General features: G+C 41.4%; 1 non-coding gene across 1 annotated transcript; it reads right to left on the bottom strand.

Moving 5' to 3' along the window:
* Positions 1 to 7,715: 7,715 nt before the first annotated feature.
* On the bottom strand, positions 7,716 to 7,789 carry TRNAN-AUU (transfer RNA asparagine (anticodon AUU)). The gene has a single exon. It is a non-coding gene; the product is annotated as a tRNA-Asn (tRNA).
* Positions 7,790 to 21,472: the final 13,683 nt, after the last annotated feature.

Genomic DNA, 21,472 nt, shown 5'->3' with positions numbered 1-21,472 from the left:
ACATCGTTAATGAGGTCTTGAAAAACTGCCGGAGCATTGGACAGGCCGAACGGCATCACTAGGTATTCGTAGTGACCCGACTGAGTACTGAAGGCCGTTTTCCACTCATCTCCAGATTTAATTCGGATGAGGTTGTACGCTCCTCTAAGGTCAATTTTAGAAAAAATCACAGCAGAACGTAACTGATCAAAGAGTACAGAAATCAACGGCAAAGGATAGGTGTTTTTAACTGAGATCTTATTCAGGGCTCTAAAATCAATGCAAGGTCTAAGCGAGCCATCCTTTTTCTCCACAAAGAAGAAGCCTGCACTTAAAGGATATTTTGATGGTCTAATAAATCCTTTCTCAAGGCTCTCCTTTACATAATCATTCATAGCCGCAGTTTCTGGCCCGGATAATGCATATAATCTTCCCTTTGGCAATGCGGCACCAGGAATTAACTCAATAGCACAATCATAAGGCCGATGGGGAGGCAGAATGTCCGCATTGCCTTTGGAGAAAACATCAGCAAACTCCTGGTATTCCACCGGAATGAGTTCTGGAATGATAGCTGCTACTCTGACTGGAAACGTGATACATTCCTTATCACAAAAAGTACCCCAATGTGAAATCTCCCCCGACCGCCAATCAATGGTGGGATTATGAAAGGCCAGCCAAGGGTGACCCAGAACAACTGGAACTGCTGGGCAATGTGTAAGAAAGAACTCGATTTTCTCGGAATGTAGAGCTCCTACTGTAAGTAGTACAGGGGGTGTACAGAGAGAAATAATCCCATTAGACAGCGGACTCCCATCTAAGCCATGCATGGTGACACACCTACCCAAAGGTAACTGAGGAATGCCTAAGGCCTTAGCCCAAGTTAAATCCATAAAGTTTCCTGCAGCTCCACTGTCAACAAAAGCCGACACCAAAGAACTGAGGCTGCCAAAGGAAACTTTAACTGGGACTAAAAGGGAGTTATTCGAGGAGATAAGCTGCAGACCTAGGTGAACCCCCTCACAATTCACCTGGTCAAAGCGTTTCCCGACTTGTTCGGACAATTACGAGCAAAATGTCCCTTACCCCCACAGTACAGACAAAGACCAGAATTTTGCCTTCTGGCTCTTTCTTCAGGAGACAGCCGGAAGAGACCCATCTGCATGGTCTCCTCTACGTCTTCAGGAATGGAATATACACACGGACTTGACCTTACAGGTGCTCCCTTTTCAGCCCTCCGCTCTCTGAGACGACGATCAATCTTAATAGAAAGCTCCATGAGTTTATCGAGAGTCTCAGGAGCGGGGTACTGAAGGAGACTGTCTTTTATAGACTCTGATAAGCCGAGGCGAAACTGACTGCGCAGGGCTGGGTCATTCCAGCCACAGTCGTTCGACCAACGGCGAAACTCCGTACAATAAACCTCTGCAGGATTTCTACCCTGTCTGAGAGCGCGCAACTGACTTTCAGCGGACGCCTCTCTATCAGGGTCATCATACAAGAGCCCTAAAGACTCAAAAAAAGCGTCAATTGACAACAATGCCGGATCCTCTGCTCTTAAACCAAATGCCCAGGTCTGAGGATCCCCCTGGAGCAAAGAAATAATAAACCCGACCCGCTGAGATTCAGTACCCGAGGAAGTCGGTCTTAAACGAAAATAAAGTTTACAGGATTCTTTAAAATTAAAAAAACTCTTTTCTATCACCAGAAAAACGGTCAGGCAAATGCATCTTTGGTTCAGGGACTACCCTTGGGGAAGCTCGCAAAAGATCTTCCTGCGACTTCACCCGAAGAGAAAGATCCTGAACCATCTGAGTAAGTTCTAGAATCTGGCTGACTAAGAGCTGACCAGGATTTGGCCCTAAACCTGTTGGATTCATGAGGCCGATAAACTCTCACAAAACTGAATGAGAAAAAATTAAACCCTGTTTAATTTTAAGTTTTGGTATGGCCGGTAATAATGTTATGATTCCAGCACTCTGGTCAGAGAAGATCTTATGGCAAAGACTGGAGCACTGGAACGGAATGCTGGGGAAGGGAGCAGGACAGGAAAATAGCCCCTGGCGCCCTAACTCTGTTGTCTCACCCGTGTTGTCAGAAATCCCCTGCGAGACTATGGTTTCTTGAGCCCTTGGCAGCCGCGTTTGAAGGGCGGATTATGTCTGCCCAACTTCGATGCCCCCCGGTCTTAATGAGAGACAAAGGGAAACCTGAGACAGGGTGATAACAAGAGGCCCTCTAACTAAACAACCAGGCCAGGGGCTAAGCAAACTCAAAACTATAATATGTGCGGAGAAACCGCCAGGAAAAAGGACAACCAAAATATCCACTTGTCCAATTCTCCTACCCGGCACCGCCAAGTACCAGAGAGGACTTGTGGAAGCGGAACCCTCCGCAAGTGCTCCAAACACAAAATATAAAAGGTAAAGCAGCTGAGCCGCAACACACGGCAGAGCCGCAACTCACGAACACCACTGGATATAAAACGGTGATCAGTCAGGACTCCAGGGAACCAAACGACCTCTTGGGATGAGATGATAACTCCCGAATACCGGACTTCTGCGGACTGGAATGACCGGATACAGCAGGACTGGAAACAGACTCTCAGCAAACAAAGGCAGCATGCAGGAAGCTATTACCGGCGTCTGTGAGAAGCCCTGGGAGTGTATTTAACAAGGAGTCCTCCAATCAGCTGCTAAAGGCTGATTAGAATAAATGCCGTGCAGCTGCCTTGCTGCACGGCCAGAGAGCAGGTGAATATCTTAATTTCCTAAAGCCTAGCAATGGGGAACGCGGTCCGCCAGTGGCGTCCCCGTTGCTAGGGTCCGTGCGGCTCAGCGCGCCCGGCGTCTAGCGTTGCTAGGGAGCCGGCGGCTGTACGTGCACGGCGTCTCTAGTTGCTAGGCGCCGGGCCGCGCAGACCATCAAGCGGACCCCGGCGCCTAACAGTATGACTCCCAAAAACAACAACCGCGTCATTGGGACCAACTGCGATTTTGGCAAGTTTAGGAGCCAACCATGTTGTTGAAGAACTGTCAGGGAGAGTGCAATGTTTTGCACCAACTGGTCCCTGGATCTCGCCTTTATCAGGAGATCATCCAAGTACGGGATAATTGTGACTTCTTGCTTGCGAAGGAGAACCATAATTTCCGCCATCACCCTGGTGAAAATCCTCGGAGCCGTGGACAGACCAAACGGCAATGTCTGAAATTGGTAATGACAATCCTGAATTGCAAACCTTAGGTAGCTTGAGGCAGTGGCTAAATGGGAACATGTAAGTAGGCATCCTTTATGTCTACCAAAACCATGAAATCTCCGTCCTCCGGACTGGAGATCACTGCCCTGAGAAATTCCATCTTGAAATTGAATTTCTTTAGGAAGAAATTGAGGGATTTCAGATTTAAGATTGGTCTGACTGAGCCGTCCGGCTTCGGGACCACGAAGAGGCTTGAATAAAAACCTTCTCCCTGCTGACTAAGGCCAATTTGAACAATCGGTGAGGGGGAACGTCTTGAAACCCCAGTTTGTACCCTTGGGACACTATTTGTAAAACCCACGAGTCCAGGTCCGAATGAATCCAGAACTGACTGAAGAGTTTTAGACGTGCCCCCACTGGTGTGGGCTCCTGCAAGAAAGCCCCAGTGTCATGCAGTGGATTTGGCAGAAGCAGAGGACAATCTCTGGTCCTGCGATCTTGAAGAGGCTACAGACCTCTTCCTTTTCCTTCCTTTACCTGCAAAGAAAGGGGAATCTAAACTTCTTGCATATCTATTGGGCCAAAATGACTGCGGTAGATAATGATGCGTCTTCATCCGTTGACAGGGAACATAGGGCAAGAAGGTTGACTTACCATTGAAATGAGGATGCATCTTGCTGCCTTTCCAATGAAGCAAGTTTAATTTAGTAATAGGTGAAAAACCATCCTTACAAAGGTGTTAATCAGAGACTTGGCTTTGTGGACACTTTTCAGAGAACAAATTTGTTAGCATAAAAATAAAGCCAGAAAATGAAGAGCTGTTTAATCACTCAATTGGATTTTTCTGCCAGCATATTTTTTTTCTCTGCAACCCACTGCTAAATTGTGCTTTCTAGCTGTTTTTATAAAATCACTGAATCAAATCTAACTCTGATTACATCAGAGAAGGCCAGGTACCCTACACCATAACAGGGGGTTTGAAATTTTGACTTGTCTACTTAAAGATCACCAAAATCTGATAACAAGGTCAATTAAGTCCCTGGGTGGGATTGAACCACCAACCTTATGGTTAATAGCCGTACATACTAACTGATTGCGCCACAGAGACACTTTGCAAAAGTCCATACTGACAAAGGCTAATAAGCATTCATCTAAAACGTTTCCTAGAAAAACTTTAAAAAGTCAATAATCTGGAGAGTTTTTGTAAGATGTTTCTTCCATCAACCAACGAAGAAACACATTGGTACTTTCCCATGATGAGTGAGTGCTTCAGGATCTCTTGCACTTACATGTGCAGCAGAGTACTGCAATGGAAGCATGCTGGGCCCATAACCCAGAGGTAGGCAGATTGAAACTATCCTCTGCTATATGCATTTTTTTTTGTTAATTAAAGTAATCCAAAACTGGGATTGATAATTTGTCTCTTTTATTTTTACTTAAAGTACAATAACTTTTACCATTTTAATTTGTTTTAATAGTATATTGACAGTATTGTTTTCTTTCAAAAATCCACTTCATTTTCTTTACCCTATTATTAAAATGGTAATTGACAAAAACAAACTACATTGTCACCAGAAGAGCAATACAAAATGTACAAGTGATATATTAAAATCATCTTTCCAGCTTGAATTTCAATGATGCATTGGGTCAACAATTTTGTGAGAAACATCTTCACCCTTAAATAAAGATTTTCTTAATTCCTTACCTGTGTGCTAATTAGATATCACCTTGTTTTAACATTAAACAGACTTCCACATGAGAAAGCAGCAAGGATGCAGTGGCGTTAATGTTTCCTGGTGTCAACCTGTATTATTTCAGTAGACATTGAAATGAGGATACATCTTGCTGCCTTTCCAATGAAGCAAGTTTAATTTAGTAATAGGTGAAAAACCATCCCTACAAAGGTGTTAATCAGAGACTTGGCTTTGTGGACACTTTTCAGAGAACAAATTTGTTAGCATAAAAATAAAGCCAGAAAATGAAGAGCTGTTTAATCACGCAATTTGATTTTTTTGCCAGCATATTTCTTTTTCTCTGCAACCCACTGCTAAATTGTGCTTCCTAGATGTTTTTATAAAATCACTGAATCAAATCTAACTCTGATTACATCAGAGAAGGCCAGGTACCCTACACCATAACAGGGGGTTTGAAATTTTGACTTGTCTACTTAAAGATCACCAAAATCTGATAACAAGGTCAATTAGGTCCCTGGGTGGGATTGAACCACCAACCTTTTGGTTAATAGCCGTACATACTAACTGATTGCGCCACAGAGACACTTTGCAAAAGTACATACTGACAAAGGCTAATAAGCATTCATCTAAAACGTTTCCTAGAAAAACTTTAAAAAGTCAATAATCTGGAGAGTTTTTGTAAGATGTTTCTTCCATCAACCAACGAAGAAACACATTGGTACTTTCCCATGATGAGTGAGTGCTTCAGGATCTCTTGCACTTACATGTGCAGCAGAGTACAGCAATGGAAGCATGCTGGGCCCATAACCCAGAGGTAGGCAGATTGAAACTATCTTCTGCTATATGCATTTTTTTTTGTTAATTAAAGTAATCCAAAACTGGGATTGATATTTTGGCTCTTTTATTTTTACTTAAAGTACAACAACTTTTACCATTTTAATTTGTTTTAATAGTATATTGACAGTATTGTTTTCTTTCAAAAATCCACTTCATTTTCTTTACCCTATTATTAAAATGGTAATTGACAAAAACAAACTACATTGTCACCAGAAGAGCAATACAAAATGTACAAGTGATATATTAAAATCATATTTCCAGCTTGAATTTCAATGATGCATTGGGGCAACGATTTTGTGAGAAACATCTTCACCCTTAAATAAAGATTTTCTTAATTCCTTACCTGTGTGCTAATTAGATATCACCTTGTTTTCATATTAAACAGACTTCCACATGAGAAAGCAGCAAGGATGCAGTGGCGTTAATGTTTCCTGGTGTCAACTTGTATTATTTCAGTAGACATTGAAATGAGGATGCATCTTGCTGCCTTTCCAATGAAGCAAGTTTAATTTAGTAATAGGTGAAAAACCATCCTTACAAAGGTGTTAATCAGAGACTTGGCTTTGTGGACACTTTTCAGAGAACAAATTTGTTAGCATAAAAATAAAGCCAGAAAATGAAGAGCTGTTTAATCACTCAATTGGATTTTACTGCCAGCATATTTTTTTTTCTCTGCAACCCACTGCTAAATTGTGCTTCCTAGCTGTTTTTATAAAATCACTGAATCAAATCTAACTCTGATTACATCAGAGAAGGCCAGGTACCCTACACCGTAACAGGGGGTTTGAAATTTTGACTTGTCTACTTAAAGATCACCAAAATCTGATAACAAGGTCAATTAGGTCCCTGGGTGGGATTGAACCACCAACCTTATGGTTAATAGCCGTACATACTAACTGATTGCGCCACAGAGACACTTTGCAAAAGTCCATACTGACAAAGGCTAATAAGCATTCATCTAAAACGTTTCCTAGAAAAACTTAAAAAAGTCAATAATCTGGAGCGTTTTTGTAAGATGTTTCTTCTATCAACCAACGAAGAAACACATTGGTACTTTCCCATGATGAGTGAGTGCTTCAGGATCTCTTGCACTTACATGTGCAGCAGAGTACAGCAATGGAAGCATGCTGGGCCCATAACCCAGAGGTAGGCAGATTGAAACTATCCTCTGCTATATGCATTTTTTTTTGTTAATTAAAGTAATCCAAAACTGGGATTGATATTTTGGCTCTTTTATTTTTACTTAAAGTACAATAACTTTTACCATTTTAATTTGTTTTAATAGTATATTGACAGTATTGTTTTCTTTCAAAAATCCACTTCATTTTCTTTACCCTATTATTAAAATGGTAATTGACAAAAACAAACTACATTGTCATCAGAAGAGCAATATAAAATGTACAAGTGATATATTAAAATCATCTTTCCAGCTTGAATTTCAATGATGCATTGGGTCAACAAATTTGTGAGAAACATCTTCACCCTTAAATAAAGATTTTCTTAATTCCTTACCTGTGTGCTAATTAGATATCACCTTGTTTTCACATTAAACAGACTTCCACATGAGAAAGCAGCAAGGAAGCAGTGGCGTTAATGTTTCCTGGTGTCAACTTGTATTATTTCAGTAGACATTGAAATGAGGATGCATCTTGCTGCCTTTCCAATGAAGCAAGTTTAATTTAGTAATAGGTGAAAAACCATCCTTACAAAGGTGTTAATCAGAGACTTGGCTTTGTGGACACTTTTCAGAGAACAAATTTGTTAGCATAAAAATAAAGCCAGAAAATGAAGAGCTGTTTAATCACTCGATTGGATTTTTCTGCCAGCATATTTTTTTTTCTCTGCAACCCACTGCTAAATTGTGCTTCCTAGCTGTTTTTTTATAAAATAACTGAATCAAATCTAACTCTGATTACATCAGAGAAGGCCATGTACCCTACACCATAAGAGGGGGTTTGAAATTTTGACTTGTCTACTTAAATATCACCAAAATCTGATCACAAGTTTAATTACATCCCTGGGTGGGATTGAACCACCAACCTTTCGGTTAATAGCCGAACACACTAACCGATTGCGCCACAGAGACACTTTGCAAAAAGTGCATACTGACAAAGGCTAATAAGCATAAATCTAGAACGTTTCCTAGAAAAACATTAAAAAATCAATAATCTGGAGAGTTTTTGTAAGATGTTTCTTCCATCAACCAACGAATAAACACATTGGTACTTTCCCATGATGAGTGAGTGCTTCAGGATCTCTTGCACTTACATGTGCAGCAGAGTACTGCAATGGAAGCATGCTGGACCCATAACCCAGAGGTAGGCAGATTGAAACTATCCTTTGCTATATGCATTTTTTTTGTTAATTTAAGTAATCAAAACTGGGATTGATATTTTTGCTCTTTTATTTTTACTTAAAGTACAATAACTTTTACCATTTTAATTTGTTTTAATAGTATATTGACAGTATAGTTTTCTTTCAAAAATCCACTTAATTTTCTTTACCCTGTTATTAAAATGGTAATTGAAAAAAAAACTACATTGTCACCAGAAGAGCAATACAAAATGTACAAGTGATATATTAAAATCATCTTTCCAGCTTGAATTTCAATGATGCATTGGGGCAACAATTTTGTGAGAAACATCTTCACCCTTAAATAAAGATTTTCGGAATTCCTTACCTGTGTGCTAATTAGATATCACCTTGTTTTCACATTAAACAGACTTCCACATGAGAAAGCAGCAAGGATGCAGTGGCGTTAATGTTTCCTGGTGTCAACCTGTATTATTTCAGTAGACATTGAAATGAGGATGCATCTTGCTGCCTTTCCAATGAAGCAAGTATAATTTAGTAATAGGTGAAAAACCATCCTTACAAAGGTGTTAATCAGAGACTTGGCTTTGTGGACACTTTTCAGAGAACAAATTTGTTAGCATAAAAATAAAGCCAGAAAATGAAGAGCTGTTTAATCACTCAATTGGATTTTTCTGCCAGCATATTTTTTTTCTCTGCAAACCACTGCTAAATTGTGCTTCCTAGCTGTTTTTATAAAATCAATGAATCAAATCTAACTCTGATTACATCAGAGAAGGCCAGGTACCCTACACCATAAGAGGCGGTTTGAAATTTTGACTTGTCTACTTAAAGATCACCAAAATCTGATAACAAGATCAATTACATCCCTGGGTGGGATTGAACCACCAACCTTTTAGTTAACAGCCGTACACACTAACTGATTGCGCCACAGAGACACTTTGCGAAAGTGCATACTGACAAAGGCTAATAAGCATTCATCTAAAACGTTTCCTAGAAAAACTTTAAAAAGTCAATAATCTGGAGAGTTTTATAAGATGTGTTGAATACTGTGACAGAGGCAACCTGCTGAAGGCCTAACAGTTATGTGTGTGCACTACGGGATAGTACGTATATTATGTATACATCCAATAAGCAAAGGGTTCTCATATTCACTAGTATAATATGAAAGCATAACAGAATCCATTTTGATTCTAGCTAGATGATATAGCAAATTCATCTTGAACTTTTTACACACCCTGAGAGAAAAACAACTTTGTTGGCTAAGTATTGTTTCCACATACGCACTTTCTAAAAGCTCATAGAGACCAGATGTAATTCCTAATATGGACACAGTTGAAGCTCACGAGTATCTTTTTAGTATTCTTGACAATTGTCCCAATATTGCATAACTCTATTGCCTAACATTGTATTCCTGGGGTATGAAATCATATGGGAGGAATATACAAAAGGGGTGTAACTGTGTATTATATAAAACTCATTGTTGATACGTGTATGTTGTTGTTAAATGATTTGACACAGGACGAGAGAATGCTACTTCTCCCCTGTATACGGGCGTGGCCCTTTGAATAAATAATAATTGATTTTTATAAATCCATTTTCAATTCATTCTTTTACCTAACAACCCAAACAGCAACAAGATGGTTAATTTAGTTAATCCAAGAGAATTCAACAGATGGGGGCTATGTCCTTGGAACTATAGATCTCGATCTCTTCATCAAATTCTCAAAGGGGTGTGCCAGCCAGCCAGCAGCTGATGATGGAAGGAACATCCCAAGTCATAACAGCACTGGTAAGTATAGAATACCATGGTATGTGCTGTATTCCAGTACATGCTGTTTCTATACCTGCCAGCTGTCTGTGTGATTGTATTTTTTATAATATGAGAATGAGAAGTGGAGAGATTGAAAAAAAACTAGTAAAATAACTCAGGGACCTGTTTGTTGTTGCTTGTTTGTAAAATGAATACCAAAATTATGTCCAAATCGGTTGAAGGACCAAGTAACTCGGAAATGATGATTGACAGATGCTGTTGCATGTAAATAAGAATACCAAAATTAATTCAAAGATTTGAGCAAAGAAACAGTGACCTGTGTTTTTCACTCTATGAATGATTGCATGAATAAGTGCTTTGGACCAAGAGCCAAATAAAGTAAAAAGCACATAGATCACCTCCACTTGTTAGTCAGCTACACGTGTATAAGAAGGGTACATTAGAAAAAAATAGAGTGAACAACCCGAGGTTATAGGGATTATATGTAACTGAGTGTAAGTATATATTGCAATACTGAGCTGCTAAGAGCTGCTGGTTGTTTTAAGCATAACCTAAGCATGTTGCTTTGTGATTGTAGTTGTGATAAGAGGATCTACTGCAGCTTCCCAGTTGACAGACGTGTCGCGTGTGTGAAAAATTGCAGGGATTGCGAATTTTTCCAGCGTATGGGAAGGGCAGGGAGGATTAACCCTAAGTGTGCATATCATGTATGGAAGAAATATTCCATAGAAGCACAAATTTTGTATAGTACTGTGACAAAGGGTACAGTATATGTTTTGCATTTAAATCATGCTGTATAATATTGGCCTGATCAACCAATACTAAGCGTATTTTGAAATCGGCAAAACTGTTGAAATCTGCAAGAAATTGAAGTTTGCAAACTGTATTTAAATTTGTGTGTTATGGTTTTGTGTGTGGGACATAATGTTCAGTTAAGTATATTCTCAGATCTGTGTCTAATGGAAACCTTCTGTCTGTGATTGGCATGGTTACAAGTTTTGAAATAATAAGGTTTGTGGTACCGAAACCGGACGGTTCGGTGAGACCCATTTTAAATTTTAAATCTTTGAACACGTATATAAAACGGTTCAAGTTCAAGATGGAATCGCTCAGGGCGGTTATCTCAAGCCTGGAGGAAGGGGATTACATGGTATCACTGGACATCAAGGATGCTTACCTGCATGTCCCCATTTACTCTCCTCACCAGGAGTACCTCAGATTTGTGGTACAGGACTGTCATTACCAATTCCAGACGCTGCCGTTTGGTCTGTCCACGGCACCGAGGGTGTTTACCAAGGTAATGGCCGAGATGATGATACTCCTGCGAAAAAAGGGAGTTATAATTATCCCGTACTTGGACGATCTCCAGATAAAGGCGAGGTCCAAGGAACAGTTGTTGATCGGAGTAGCACTAGAATTAAAATTTTAAAGCCTCCTGTTAGGCCATCATCTACACGACATAGCCCTGAATTTTCCAATGCGCAGCTCTTTGCAAAAGAGAGATATTGGCAAGGAAAAGCTGTCTTGTACCTTTGCATTTTTCTCCCAAACGAAGGACACTAGAAAGAAAATTTTAAAGCCTCCTGTTAGGCCATCATCTACACGACATAGCCCTGAATTTTCCAATGCGCAGCTCTTTGCAAAAGAGAGATATTGGCAAGGAAAAGCTGTCTTGTACCATTGCATTTTTCTCCCAAACGAAGGACACTAGAAAGAAAATTTTAAAGCCTCCTGTTACGCCATCATCTACACGACATAGCCCTGAATTTTCCAATGCGCAGCTCTTTGCAAAAGAGAGATATTGGCAAGGAAAAGCTGTCTTGTACCTTTGCATTTTTCTCCCAAACGAAGGTCACTAGAAAGAAAATTTTAAAGCCTCCTGTTAGGCCATCATCTACACGACATAGCCCTGAATTTTCCAATGCGCAGCTCTTTGCAAAAGAGAGATATTGGCAAGGAAAAGCTGTCTTGTACCTTTGCATTTTTCTCCCAAACGAAGGTCACTAGAAAGAAATTTTTAAAGCCTCCTGTTAGGCCATCATCTACACGACATAGCCCTGAATTTTCCAATACGTAGCTCTTTGCAAAAGAGAGATATTGGCAAGGAAAAGCTGTCTTGTACCTTTGCATTTTTCTCCCAAACGAAGGACACTAGAAAGAAAATTTTAAAGCCTCCTGTTAGGCCATCATCTACACGACATAGCCCTGAATTTTCCAATGCGCAGCTCTTTGCAAAAGAGAGATATTGGCAAGGAAAAGCTGTCTTGTACCTTTGCATTTTTCTCCCAAACGAAGGACACTAGAATAAAAATTTTAAAGCCTCCTGTTAGGCCATCATCTACACGACATAGCCCTGAATTTTCCAATGCGCAGCTCTTTGCAAAAGAGAGATATTGGCAAGGAAAAGCTGTCTTGTACCTTTGCATTTTTCTCCCAAACGAAGGTCACTAGAAAGAAAATTTTAAAGCCTCCTGTTAGGCCATCATCTACACGACATAGCCCTGAATTTTCCAATGCGTAGCTCTTTGCAAAAGAGAGATATTGGCAAGGAAAAGCTGTCTTGTACCTTTGCATTTTTCTCCCAAACGAAGGACACTAGAAAGAAAATTTTAAAGCCTCCTGTTAGGCCATCATCTACACGACATAGCCCTGAATTTTCCAATGCGCAGCTCTTTGCAAAAGAGAGATATTGGCAAGGAAAAGCTGTCTTGTACCTTTGCATTTTTCTCCCAAACGAAGGACACTAGAAAGAAAATTTTAAAGCCTCCTGTTAGGCCATCATCTACACGACATAGCCCTGAATTTTCCAATGCGCAGCTCTTTGCAAAAGAGAGATATTGGCAAGGAAAAGCTGTCTTGTACCATTGCATTTTTCTCCCAAACGAAGGACACTAGAAAGAAAATTTTAAAGCCTCCTGTTAGGCCATCATCTACACGACATAGCCCTGAATTTTCCAATGCGCAGCTCTTTGCAAAAGAGAGATATTGGCAAGGAAAAGCTGTCTTGTACCATTGCATTTTTCTCCCAAACGAAGGACACTAGAAAGAAAATTTTAAAGCCTCCTGTTAGGCCATCATCTACACGACATAGCCCTGAATTTTCCAATGTGCAGCTCTTTGCAAAAGAGAGATATTGGCAAGGAAAATCTGTCTTGTACCTTTGCATTTTTCTCCCAAACGAAGGTCACTAGAAAGAAAATTTTAAAGCCTCCTGTTAGGCCATCATCTACACGACATAGCCCTGAATTTTCCAATGCGCAGCTCTTTGCAAAAGAGAGATATTGGCAAGGAAAAGCTGTCTTGTACCTTTGCATTTTTCTCCCAAACGAAGGTCACTAGAAAGAAATTTTTAAAGCCTCCTGTTAGGCCATCATCTACACGACATAGCCCTGAATTTTCCAATGCGTAGCTCTTTGCAAAAGAGAGATATTGGCAAGGAAAAGCTGTCTTGTACCTTTGCATTTTTCTCCCAAACGAAGGACACTAGAAAGAAAATTTTAAAGCCTCCTGTTAGGCCATCATCTACACGACATAGCCCTGAATTTTCCAATGCGCAGCTCTTTGCAAAATAGAGATATTGGCAAGGTAAAGCTGTCTTGTACCTTTGCATTTTTTTCCCAAACGAAGGACACTAGAATTAAAATTTTAAAGCCTCCTGTTAGGCCATCATCTACACGACATAGCCCTGAATTTTCCAATGCGCAGCTCTTTGCAAAAGAGAGATATTGGCAAGGAAAAGCTGTCTTGTACCTTTGCATTTTTCTCCCAAACGAAGGACACTAGAAAGATAATTTTAAAGCCTCCTGTTAGGCCATCATCTACACGACATGGCCCTGAATTTTCCAATGCGCAGCTCTTTGCAAAAGAGAGATATTGGCAAGGAAAAGCTGTCTTGTACCTTTGCATTTTTCTCCCAAACGAAGGACACTAGAATTAAAATTTTAAAGCCTCCTATTAGTGCTTCATCTAAACGGCATAGCCCTGAATTTTCCAATGCGTAGCTCTTTGCAATAGAGAGATATTGGCAAGGAAAAGCTGTCTTGTACCTTTGCATTTTTCTCCCAAACGAAGGACACTAGAATTAAAATTTTAAAGCCTCCTGTTAGGCCATCATCTACACGACATAGCCCTGAATTTTCCAATGCGCAGCTCTTTGCAAAAGAGAGATATTGGCAAGGAAAAGCTGTCTTGTACCTTTGCATTTTTCTCCCAAACGAAGGACACTAGAAAGAAAATTTTAAAGCCTCCTGTTAGGCCATCATCTACACGACATAGCCCTGAATTTTCCAATGCGCAGCTCTTTGCAAAAGAGAGATATTGGCAAGGAAAAGCTGTCTTGTACCATTGCATTTTTCTCCCAAACGAAGGACACTAGAAAGAAAATTTTAAAGCCTCCTGTTAGGCCATCATCTGCACGACATAGCCCTGAATTTTCCAATGCGCAGCTCTTTGCAAAAGAGAGATATTGGCAAGGAAAAGCTGTCTTGTACCTTTGCATTTTTCTCCCAAACGAAGGTCACTAGAAAGAAAATTTTAAAGCCTCCTGTTAGGCCATCATCTACACGACATAGCCCTGAATTTTCCAATGCGCAGCTCTTTGCAAAAGAGAGACATTGGCAAGGAAAAGCTGTCTTGTACCTTTGCATTTTTCTCCCAAACGAAGGTCACTAGAAAGAAAATTTTAAAGCCTCCTGTTAGGCCATCATCTACACGACATAGCCCTGAATTTTCCAATGCGCAGCTCTTTGCAAAAGAGAGATATTGGCAAGGAAAAGCTGTCTTGTACCTTTGCATTTTTCTCCCAAACGAAGGACACTAGAAAGAAAATGTTAAAGCCTCCTGTTAGGCCATCATCTACACGACATAGCCCTGAATTTTCCAATGCGTAGCTCTTTGCAAAAGAGAGATATTGGCAAGGAAAAGCTGTCTTGTACCATTGCATTTTTCTCCCAAACGAAGGACACTAGAAAGAAAATGTTAAAGCCTCCTGTTAGTGCTTCATCTACACGGTATAGCCCTGAATTTTCCAATGCGCAGCTCTTTGCAAAAGAGAGATATTGGCAAGGAAAAGCTGTCTTGTACCTTTGCATTTTTCTCCCAAACGAAGGACACTAGAATGAAAATTTTAAAGCCTCCTGTTAGTGCTTCAGCTACACGGCATAGCCCTGAATTTTCTAATGCGTAGCTCTTTGCAAAAGAGAGATATTGGCAAGGAAAAGCTGTCTTGTACCTTTGCATTTTTCTCCCAAACGAAGGACACTAGAAAGAAAATTTTAAAGCCTCCTGTTAGGCCATCATCTATACGACATAGCCCTGAATTTTCCAATGCGTAGCTCTTTGCAAAAGAGAGATATTGGCAAGGAAAAGCTGTCTTGTACCTTTGCATTTTTCTCCCAAACGAAGGACACTAGAAAGAAAATTTTAAAGCCTCCTGTTAGGCCATCATCTACACGGCATAGCCCTGAATTTTCCAATGCGCAGCTCTTTGCAAAAGAGAGATATTGGCAAGGAAAAGCTGTCTTTACCTTTGCATTTTTCTCCCAAACGAAGGTCACTAGAAAGAATTTTTTAAAGCCTCCTGTTAGTGCTTCAGCTACACGGCATAGCCCTGAATTTTCTAATGCGTAGCTCTTTGCAAAAGAGAGATATTGGCAAGGAAAAGCTGTCTTGTACCTTTGCATTTTTCTCCCAAACGAAGGACACTAGAAAGAAAATTTTAAAGCCTCCTGTTAGGCCATCATCTATATGACATAGCCCTGAATTTTCCAATGCGTAGCTCTTTGCAAAAGAGAGATATTGGCAAGGAAAAGCTGTCTTGTACCTTTGCATTTTTCTCCCAAACGAAGGACACTAGAAAGAAAATTTGAAAGCCTCCTGTTAGGCCATCATCTACACGGCATAGCCCTGAATTTTCCAATGCGCAGCTCTTTGCAAAAGAGAGATATTGGCAAGGAAAAGCTGTCTTTACCTTTGCATTTTTCTCCCAAACGAAGGACACTAGAAAGATAATTTTAAAGCCTCCTGTTAGGCCATCATCTACACGACATAGCCCTGAATTTTCCAATGCGTAGCTCTTTGCAAAAGAGAGATATTGGCAAGGAAAAGCTGTCTTGTACCTTTGCATTTTTCTCCCAAACGAAGGACACTAGAATTAAAATTTTAAAGCCTCCTGTTAGTGCTTCATCTAAACGGCATAGCCCTGAATTTTCCAATGCGTAGCTCTTTGCAATAGAGAGATATTGGCAAGGAAAAGCTGTCTTGTACCTTTGCATTTTTCTCCCAAACGAAGGACACTAGAATTAAAATTTTAAAGCCTCCTGTTAGGCCATCATCTACACGACATAGCCCTGAATTTTCCAATGCGCAGCTCTTTGCAAAAGAGAGATATTGGCAAGGAAAAGCTGTCTTGTACCTTTGCATTTTTCTCCCAAACGAAGGACACTAGAAAGAAAATTTTAAAGCCTCCTGTTAGGCCATCATCTACACGACATAGCCCTGAATTTTCCAATGCGCAGCTCTTTGCAAAAGAGAGATATTGTCAAGGAAAAGCTGTCTTGTACCATTGCATTTTTCTCCCAAACGAAGGACACTAGAAAGAAAATTTTAAAGCCTCCTGTTAGGCCATCATCTACACGACATAGCCCTGAATTTTCCAATGCGCAGCTCTTTGCAAAAGAGAGATATTGGCAAGGAAAAGCTGTCTTATACCTTTGCATTTTTCTCCCAAACGAAGGTCACTAGAAAGAAAATTTTAAAGCCTCCTGTTAGGCCATCATCTACACGACATAGCCCTGAATTTTCCAATGCGCAGCTCTTTGCAAAAGAGAGATATTGGCAAGGAAAAGCTGTCTTGTACCTTTGCATTTTTCTCCCAAACGAAGGTCACTAGAAAGAAAATTTTAAAGCCTCCTGTTAGGCCATCATCTACACGACATAGCCCTGAATTTTCCAATGCGCAGCTCTTTGCAAAAGAGGGATATTGGCAAGGAAAAGCTGTCTTGTACCTTTGCATTTTTCTCCCAAACGAAGGACACTAGAAAGAAAATGTTAAAGCCTCCTGTTAGGCCATCATCTACACGACATAGCCCTGAATTTTCCAATGCGTAGCTCTTTGCAAAAGAGAGATATTGGCAAGGAAAAGCTGTCTTGTACCATTGCATTTTTCTCCCAAACGAAGGACACTAGAAAGAAAATTTTAAAGCCTCCTGTTAGTGCTTCATCTACACGGTATAGCCCTGAATTTTCCAATGCGCAGCTCTTTGCAAAAGAGAGATATTGGCAAGGAAAAGCTGTCTTGTACCTTTGCATTTTTCTCCCAAACGAAGGACACTAGAATGAAAATTTTAAAGCCTCCTGTTAGTGCTTCAGCTACACGGCATAGCCCTGAATTTTCTAATGCGTAGCTCTTTGCAAAAGAGAGATATTGGCAAGGAAAAGCTGTCTTGTACCTTTGCATTTTTCTCCCAAACGAAGGACACTAGAAAGAAAATTTTAAAGCCTCCTGTTAGGCCATCATCTATACGACATAGCCCTGAATTTTCCAATGCGTAGCTCTTTGCAAAAGAGAGATATTGGCAAGGAAAAGCTGTCTTGTACCTTTGCATTTTTCTCCCAAACGAAGGACACTAGAAAGAAAATTTTAAAGCCTACTGTTAGGCCATCATCTACTAGACATAGCCCTGAATTTTCCAATGCGTAGCTCTTTGCAAAAGAGAGATATTGGCAAGGAAAAGCTGTCTTGTACCTTGCATTTTTCTCCCAAACGAAGGACACTAGAAAGAAAATTTGAAAGCCTACTGTTAGGCCATCATCTACAAGACATAGCCCTGAATTTTCCAATGCGTAGCTCTTTGCAAAAGAGAGATATTGGCAAGGAAAAGCTGTCTTGTACCTTTGCATTTTTCTCCCAAACGAAGGACACTAGAAAGATAATTTTAAAGCCTCCTGTTAGGCCATCATCTACACGACATAGCCCTGAATTTTCCAATGCGCAGCTCTTTGCAAAAGAGAGATATTGGCAAGGAAAAGCTGTCTTGTACCTTTGCATTTTTCTCCCAAACGTAGGACACTAGAAAGAAAATTTTAAAGCCTCCTGTTAGGCCATCATCTACACGGCATAGCCCTGAATTTTCCAATGCGCAGCTCTTTGCAAAAGAGAGATATTGGCAAGGAAAAGCTGTCTTTACCTTTGCATTTTTCTCCCAAACGAAGGGCACTAGAAAGATAATTTTAAAGCCTCCTGTTAGGCCATCATCTACACGACATAGCCCTGAATTTTCCAATGCGTAGCTCTTTGCAAAAGAGAGATATTGGCAAGGAAAAGCTGTCTTGTACCTTTGCATTTTTCTCCCAAACGAAGGGCACTAGAAAGATAATTTTAAAGCCTCCTGTTAGGCCGTCATCTACACGACATAGCCCTGAATTTTCCAATGCGCAGCTCTTTGCAAAAGAGAGATATTGGCAAGGAAAAGCTGTCTTGTACCTTTGCATTTTTCTCCCAAACGAAGGACACTAGAAAGATAATTTTAAAGCCTCCTGTTAGTGCTTCATCTACACGGCATAGCCCTGAATTTTCCAATGCGTAGCTCTTTGCAATAGAGAGATATTGGCAAGGAAAAGCTGTCTTGTACCTTTGCATTTTTCTCCCAAACGAAGGACACTAGAAAGATAATTTTAAAGCCTCCTGTTAGTGCTTCCTCTACACGGCATAGCCCTGAATTTTCCAATGCGTAGCTCTTTGCAATAGAGAGATATTGGCAAGGAAAAGCTGTCTTGTACCTTTGCATTTTTCTCCCAAACGAAGGACACTAGAAAGATAATTTTAAAGCCTCCTGTTAGTGCTTCATCTACACGGCATAGCCCTGAATTTTCCAATGCGTAGCTCTTTGCAAAAGAGAGATATTGGCAAGGAAAAGCTGTCTTGTACCTTTGCATTTTTCTCCCAAACGAAGGACACTAGAAAGATAATTTTAAAGCCTCCTGTTAGGCCATCATCTACACGACATAGCCCTGAATTTTCCAATGCGCAGCTCTTTGCAAAAGAGAGATATTGGCAAGGAAAAGCTGTCTTGTACCTTTGCATTTTTCTCCCAAACGAAGGACACTAGAAAATAAGAATTTACTTACCGATAATTCTATTTCTCGGAGTCCGTAGTGGATGCTGGGGTTCCTGAAAGGACCATGGGGAATAGCGGCTCCGCAGGAGACAGGGCACAAAAGTAAAGCTTTTACAGGTCAGGTGGTGTGTACTGGCTCCTCCCCCTATGACCCTCCTCCAGACTCCAGTTAGGTACTGTGCCCGGACGAGCGTACACAATAAGGGAGGATTTTGAATCCCGGGTAAGACTCATACCAGCCACACCAATCACACCGTACAACTTGTGATCTAAACCCAGTTAACAGTATGATAACAGAGGAGCCTCTGAAAGATGGCTTCCTAAACAATAACCCGAATTAGTTAACAATAACTATGTACAAGTATTGCAGATAATCCGCACTTGGGATGGGCGCCCAGCATCCACTACGGACTCCGAGAAATAGAATTATCGGTAAGTAAATTCTTATTTTCTCTATCGTCCTAAGTGGATGCTGGGGTTCCTGAAAGGACCATGGGGATTATACCAAAGCTCCCAAACGGGCGGGAGAGTGCGGATGACTCTGCAGCACCGAATGAGAGAACTCCAGGTCCTCCTTTGCCAGGGTATCAAATTTGTAAAAATTTACAAACGTGTTCTCCCCTGACCACGTAGCTGCTCGGCAGAGTTGTAATGCCGAGACCCCTCGGGCAGCCGCCCAAGATGAGCCCACCTTCCTTGCGGAATGGGCCTTAACAGATTTAGGCTGTGGCAGGCCTGCCACAGAATGTACAAGTTGAATTTTGTTACAAATCCAACGAGCAATCGACTGCTTAGAAGCAGGTGCACCCAACTTGTTGGGTGCATACAGTATAAACAGCGAGTCAGATTTTCTGACTCCAGCCGTCCTTTAAATGTATATTTTTAAGGCTCTGACAACGTCCAACAACTTGGAGTCCTTCAAGTCGTCTGTAGCCGCAGGCACTACAATAGGCTGGTTCAGGTGAAACGCTGATACCACCTTAGGGAGAAAATGCGGACGCGTCCGCAGCTCTGCCCTATGTCGAATGGAAAATTAAATATGGGCTTTTATAAAACAAAGCCGCCAGTTCAGATACTCTCCCGGCCGAAGCCAGGGCCAGTAACATAGTCACTTTCCATGTGAGATATTTCAAATCCACATTCTTTAGTGGTTCAAACCAATTGGATTTGAGGAAATCTAAAACTACATTTAGATCCCACGGTGCCACCTTAGGCACCACAGGAGGCTGTATATGCAGTACTCCTTTGATAAAAATCTGGACCTCAGGGACTGAGGCCAATTCTTTTTGGAAGAATATTGATAGGGCCGAAATTTGAACCTTAATAGATCCCAATTTGAGACCCATAGACAATCCTGATTGCAGGAAATGTAGGAAAACGACCCAGTTGAAATTCCTCCATCGGAGCACTCCGCTGCTCGCACCACGCAACATATTTTCGCCAAATACGGCGATAATGCTTCGCGGTGACTTCCTTCCTTGCCTTTATCAAGGTAGGAATGACTTCTTCTGGAATGCCTTTTCCTTTTAGGATCTGGCATTCAAACGCCATGCCGTCAAAACGCAGCCGCGGTAAGTCTTGAAAAAGACAAGGACCCTGCTGAAGCAGGTCCCTTCTCAGAACTAGAGGCCACGGATCGTCCGTGACCATCTCTTGAAGTTCCGGGTACCAAGTCCTTCTTGGCCAATCCGGAGCCACTAGTCTTACTCCTCTTTGCCGTATAATCCTCAATACCTTTGGTATGAGAGGCAGAGGAGGAAACACATATACCGACTGGTACACCCAAGGTGTTACCAGCGCGTCCACAGCTATTGCCTGCGGATCTCTTGACCTGGCGCAATACCTGTCCAGTGTTTTGTTGAGGCGAGACGCCATCATGTCCACCATTGGTTTTACCCAACGGTTTAATAGCATGTGGAAAACTTCTGGATGAAGTCCCCACTCTCCCGGGTGAAGGTCGTGTCTGCTGAGGAAGTCTGCTTCCCAGTTGTCCACGCCCGGGATGAATACTGCTGACAGTGCTATCACGTGATTCTCCGCCCAGCGAAGGATCCTGGCAGCTTCTGCCATTGCCCTCCTGCTTCTTGTGCCGCCCTGTCTGTTTACATGGGCGACTGCCGTGATGTTGTCCGACTGGATCAACACCGGTCTTCCTTGAAGCAGAGGTTCCGCCTGGCTTAGAGCATTGTAGATTGCTCTTAGTTCCAGAATGCTTATGTGAAGAGACTTTTTCAGGCTCGACCACACTCCCTGGAAATTTCTTCCCTGTGTGACTGCTCCCCAGCCTCTCAGGCTGGCATCCGTGGTCACCAGGATCCAATCCTGCATGCCGAATCTGCGGCCCTCCAATAGATGAGCCTCCTGCAACCACCACAGAAGGGATACCCTTGTCCTCGGCGACAGGGTTATCCGCAGGTGCATCTGAAGATGCGACCCTGACCATTTGTCCAACAGATCCCTTTGCATGGAATCTGCCGAAAGGGATTGCTTCGTAAGAAGCTACCATTTTTTCCCAGGACTCTTGTGCATTGATGTACAGACACCTTTCCTGGTTTTAGGAGGTTCC

This window comes from Pseudophryne corroboree, unplaced genomic scaffold (genome assembly GCF_028390025.1).
Source record: "Pseudophryne corroboree isolate aPseCor3 unplaced genomic scaffold, aPseCor3.hap2 scaffold_859, whole genome shotgun sequence".
NCBI lineage: Eukaryota > Metazoa > Chordata > Amphibia > Anura > Myobatrachidae > Pseudophryne > Pseudophryne corroboree.
Note: the sequence above shows the minus strand (reverse complement) of the source record. Positions and strands in the feature narration are given on the sequence as shown.